Source organism: Cylas formicarius, unplaced genomic scaffold (genome assembly GCF_029955315.1).
Source record: "Cylas formicarius isolate icCylForm1 unplaced genomic scaffold, icCylForm1.1 PGA_scaffold_6__28_contigs__length_40554024, whole genome shotgun sequence".
In the NCBI taxonomy this organism is placed as follows: domain Eukaryota; kingdom Metazoa; phylum Arthropoda; class Insecta; order Coleoptera; family Brentidae; genus Cylas; species Cylas formicarius.
This window is the reverse complement of record NW_026844347.1, coordinates 31,180,959-31,186,958: the sequence shown is the minus strand read 5'-3', so window position 1 is coordinate 31,186,958 and position 6,000 is coordinate 31,180,959. Positions and strand designations below refer to the sequence as shown.

Sequence of the window (6,000 nt, the reverse complement as noted above, 5' to 3'; positions counted from 1 at the left end):
AAAACGTGTCGTGGTAAAAAAAACTTTTGTGTATCGCGTTTCCTAGCGACTTAACGGATGGTTTTGTATTCTAGTAAGTTTATTGGCCGTAGTTGTAATGATCCTTATTGTCCATTAATTTTGACTAATTAAAAGCAAAACCAAAATGCTCCGGTGCGTAGGAAAACGCTGCGAAATTTTCCAGGATGTTCCGTAAATTTTCCTAAATTTTAATTTCACGTATTTCATAAAGTTCAATGGAAAAAGTGCTATTTGATTTTTAGGTTTTCTATTAACTTACTTAGCTATCTGCATTAAAACTTTGCGGTTTTGTTTTACTTTTTGCTGTGTTTGTTTTAGTCGTTGAAAAGATGCAGAGAATCGTAATTTTCTTAAAACCAAAATAATTATAATTTTCGAAGCTGAGAAATGCTAATTCGGTTTCAGTTTAATGAAGAATTATTTTTTTGCAGGTACACTTCTTCTGGGTATCTCCTGCGTCGTGTGTTGAGTCTGGCTCGCTGAAATAGTTTGAGACAGCGAAGCTCCAGCGAGACAGAGGCAATACGTAACGCAGGAGAAATCTAAAAGAAGTATACCTACAAATCCATGCGGAAGTTTCATGGAAAAATATTTTTTTATCTTGTAAAGCTGAGCCTCCTTTGATTTTATATTAGGAAAGAGTTATTGTTCAATATTGATGTCTCAAATCTTTTTATAGATATTGGTTTTTGAAAATTTTTGGTTTGGTTTTTGGTTATTCATCTCTAATGAAAATTGCTTTAATATTTTTAGCGATATAACTTTTTAAAAACTTACATTTTCCACAAAAATTTTTGAACATTAATTTTGACTTCTAAAACTAATCCTCTTGCTTCGCTTGTATATATTATATAGCCGTCGTTAAGTTTAGAACTTTCCTCTGAACCATAATCCAGAAAATTATAATTAATATTTATATTTTTCTATTAAAAAAAATTCTCAACCTGTCATTACTTTCTGATAAAGGCCAGGTAAATCTGAACATTGGTAATCACTGCTGCACACGAAGGACCATAGTAAATTATCCTTAAATTATTTTTTTTTATTTTAGAAAGCCTGGTTAATTTTAATAAAAAATCGACATTTCAGTAAAATAGGTGTCCAGTTTAAAGACCAATAAAAAGGGATGTATTTGAAATATAATAAATGGTGTTAAAGGAAAAAAAAACAATGTCGATTACATTTTCTGTTTTTTCATTGTTTAATGTTGTTCGATACTGAATCTTAACTGTATCTCGTAGGTAATTGTCTTTAAATTTTTGTAAAACCTACGAAACTTTGGTTTGACGTAAGAAAATAAGATTAAATTAGAAATTAATTAAATTAAATTAAATTGAATTAAATTTTTGTAAAAGCTACGAAACTTTAGTTTGACGTAAGAAAATAAGATCAGCGGCTAAAAATATTCAGAAGTGGGATTAATATAAGAACGACAATTTCCTTTAATAGCTTTAATTACGGTTAGTGATTACGTTTGGAAATATAAATTTGTAGTTGTTTATTAAGAAACGCTTGCGGTTATAAAAGCTGCCTTTTCCTCAAGGGAAGCCTTTGAAGTTGGACCGAGTTTGACTCTGCTCAATATTAGTGTTTCCAAATTTTGTTATGATGCGACGTCATGTTAAGAGAAAACATTGATAATTACCCGCATTTAAGCAGTATACTTATTCCCAAACAAATATCATCATCTGGCTGGCTTCATTTAAACATTAGCAACTCATAAACCGACAAAAAAAAATGTCCAAATTCATTCGTTCGCGACAACCATTATTCGATTAATTAGGACGGGTTATCTCATATTTCTACTTACCGTTTTATATTTTGAACAATAACAAATCTATTAATGTCACGGAACATTTAATGGGTGTCACCTAGATCGCTCGAACTCTAAACAGCCTGATTTCATTTATTAAATTAATCATTTCGCACTCGGAAAACTGACAGTCAGTGGATATCAGAGAACAGAATAAATTTCCTCAATATATCAGAGCTCGATTAACGCGTTATAATTCAACGTATGTGTCCGCCGGTTAATGGATGTCCAACTATTTGATAAATTCATAATTTTTTTATTTATACCCTGTTTTGATAATTTAAAGTTACATATGACAAAATCGTAACTAATTAACGCGACAATAGGGACTTTTTGGGACACTGGTCGAATGGTAACTAATCACCATTAGTGCCGTTACGAATCAATTCCGTTGTGGTAGTGGTAATATTTTAAAGATAATTTTCATGGCTTATATTAAAAATGATAAAATATCATTAGCTTCTAACCTACAAAAGATACATTTTGTCATAATCTGTCAGTGACAATTTTTAACTAATCTCAAACAAGAAAAGTTGAATGAAGCGAAGAGATATCTCTCTGAGCGAATTGTTTCTTTCTTGGAGAGATTGGCACCCAAACCTGATGTCTTCGTTCCATATTTCAATTCTGACCAAACTGGTCAAATTTTTGCTGCAATAATAATTGCATTTTGGTGTTGAACAGACTGTGCAAAACCTCAAAAAATTGTATTCTTTTATTGACAATTTCGTTTTCATTCTAGTAGGCTCTGAATATTATTTGCTTTTTTTTTTCTTTATATTACACTAAACTTTAATTTGGAACATATTAAACACTATAGGACAGTAACAGTTTTTATAAAAATAAAAATGCAAAATTAGTATATGACAAAAGCATTTTTCTTTAAACTTCGGCAATTAAAATGATTTTTTTTCCTATGAACTGTCATGGAAAACCTGGTTTCGCTATTGCCTTTGTCGTAGATAAATCCCTATCCAGAACTCGCCTTTTGTTAATCGATTATTAATTATTTGAATAATTAAATTAAATGAAGTAAAGATTCTCACTTAAATATTTAGGAAATTTTTTTTTGAACAGAATTACAGTTCGATCTGCTTATCGTATTGGATAACAAGCAAAAAATAGCCCGAATCTTTATGATCGAAGCAATTTCCTCTTGTATGATGGCACCCGACCAAGTTGTAAATATTTACCAAATTGTCAAGTGCTAAACGATATTTTCTTTTATTAACAATTACTATGTTTACGTCGTTCATATCACCTGCTGAATCAGAAAAGCAATCTATCAACGGTTATAGTTCGGGCATATAACTTCTTAAATAAATATAATGAGTGTCCTATTTTTCTCGCAGTGATTTAATAATAATAATAGTCTTTATTAAGATTACATGGGCGAAATCTGGCCTTAAAGCCACTCACACTTAACCCATATCTAATTACAATGTAGTAAGTAAAAGTAAACATAAAACTATAACAATAATTAAGTAAAAGAAAGCATAGTTCTCTGTAACGGCATAGTGAACGTGGCTCGGTGTCTTAAATTCAGGTCATGAATTGATTTCATAAATACTAATTTGTCATCCAAATATTTAGGAATGCTGAAATTTGTCACACGTTTTAAAGACCATAGAAAGTTGTATTTGAAAATAATTTTTATTTTGAACGAATTTATTTTTTGAATGCTCCGGATTAATTTTGCGTAAGTTAGAAATAAATATTCTGAATTTTCTGTAGCCGATAAGAGGTTACGGTGTGTAAGCAGGGGTAATATACAATATTGCAGTAAGACAAGCGAGAGACAACATACTCTTACATAAATGTATTTTCATGTCACACCATAATATATCTTTATTTGAATACAGCAATCTCAAAGTTATATAACACTGTTTGAAGACATGCCAGACATTATCCAAAATAGTATATTATGCAACAAGAGCGGTAAACGGCATTTGACCCGCGAGTTTATTTGACACGAGCGGAGCGCAGCGGAGCGAGTGTTAAATAAACGAGTGACTTAAAAAGTTTACCGAATGTGTTGCATATTATACTTTTTCTACGACCGTCATGAAAAAATCACAATCATAACAACATATTACGGGGTTACTAAATTTCGAAAAATTCAATAAAAATATTTATTGTTACCATTAAATCTATTCGTTTATGGTTCCAATCGGTTCTGCTATAGCTGTCTCTTTTTAACTGTGTTTAAATTCTACTTGAAGGGGCTTTCTACAATATACAAGAAGAAGATAAGGTAGTGTTTGTCGTTGGGATTGGCATAGTGTTATTTAAATTTTGTAAATTTCGTTTTTATTAATTTGTTTTGTACATTCGTGTGTTTTATCCTTTTGATTAGTGGTATTTTCTTATGGATGGTGGTTTTTTGACATGATACATTTTAATTTGTTTTCAATTTCTCTTTTACTTGTTACTTATGTCTTTTCTCACTTGCAAAGGCTCATTTCTTTTTGTAAAACCCTGTATAATTTTTACGTGAAAAAGATCCTCTTATTAGAAACCACTTGTTTTCGCAATATTTTGGTTTGGAGCGACTATTATGAATTTATTTTTTTTTGTACGGGAATCCCAGTGAAATAAAAAGTGTTTGAATTGAAATTTCAATGTTGCTCTTGGCCAGCTGGATGTGGCATGACTGTTTTCAGGTTTTAAGTTGATTTTGAATAATACGTTATTTTTTCGTAATATTCTGCTCGTAAAAATGTCATATCAGTACATTTGGCAGCCTATTTGGCAAATTTTCAGCGATTTGCCTCGCGGAAGTCAATAATCGTGACCTGTTGTTTTTCTTTATAAAATACTTTCGCGAGATTTATTTTTAGTTTACTTTGATATACACCCATTCATTATCCAAAATAAACCGAAACCATTGCGAAAACGGGGGCAGAAATGCCGAACCAGTTAAATAAATTATTTCATTGATCGGCAAAACCCGGGTTTATTTTTAAACCCGCTTTTGTTTGTTGTTTTACAAGAACTGTTAATTAATCAGTCGGTAGATAATTAATAAACCTAAACAATGCAGCGATTTGTTTTCTTGTATTCTTCGGGTACTAAATCAAGTTTCTATCTTCGTTATCTGCTAGATTATTTTTGCCGAGACTTTAACGAAGTTAATTGCATGATGTTTTACTATTAAAATTAATCGTTTTTCTATATACACTACATACACCATTATTTATCGAAAAGAACGATTAAAACAGATGGAAGTGAAATCGTTGAGACCGTGAAACCTGAATAAGATAAATGTAACAAATATTATTGACATAATTACAATTACAAAAACAATAAAAAGGCTTCAAACATTGTATTTTTGTTGATACTGACAGGATACATGGTATCAAATTTTTTTAATTTTTAAAAATAATTCCTGAAATGAGCGAGCTTTTCTAACAAAATTTCGCAAATCGGAGTTTCTTGACAAGAAAAATCCATTTTCGTTAATATTTTTGGGGCAAGTACGTTACGTATAGCACTTTTCGAAGATTTGATACTTCCTAACTTTTAGTGTATGCAGATTTTTAGTAAAGATATCAATTTTTAAATTTTTTTACCCAAAAAAAGAACCGATTTCGAGGAATTTGAAATTTAAAATTTTCTTATTGAAGTCTCGTGTGGACATGCAAGATGGGCACTTGGGTTCTGGTAAATTTCTTTGCCGTTTGTCAGTAGCTTGGGTGTTTTTGATTAGTTTTCAGGTAATGCCAAGACATAACTTGTTTTCCAATGTGGAGTTGCGCTATATTATACGTTTATACGCACAAGAGAATAATAATGAGTGTCGAGCTCATAAACGTTATTTGAAGATTCCAAACCTGAGGCGCCCAGATTTTAAAATTTTTAAGAATTTTTATTCTGTAATGGTGATATTTTTTGTATTTTATTTCATTGTAGAAGTTTGAAAACGCTGTTAAGGTTTGTACTATTATATTAGCTCAGCAATCATTGGTTATTTTAAAATTGATGGCATAAAAATATGAAATTTAAAATATTACCTAATGAGTACTGAACAATTAAAACCCAAACTTCTCGAAAACGGCTACTCGGGGTGAAATAAATAAAATGTATAAGAAGTGATATCTTTATTAAACATTTGCATACACTAAAGCGCAAAAAACTTAGTAAGCATCAAATGCACGATATTGTTC

General features: G+C 30.7%; 1 protein-coding gene across 2 annotated transcripts in view; it reads left to right on the top strand.

Moving 5' to 3' along the window:
* LOC132702893 (potassium voltage-gated channel subfamily H member 8) overlaps positions 1 to 6,000 on the top strand; it is a 135,633-nt gene continuing 129,633 nt past the window's right edge. For both annotated transcript variants that reach the window (XM_060671750.1, XM_060671748.1), the window contains exon 1: positions 1 to 73. The gene's annotated coding sequence lies outside the window, so the exon portion shown is untranslated. The remainder of the gene's footprint in view (positions 74 to 6,000) is intronic.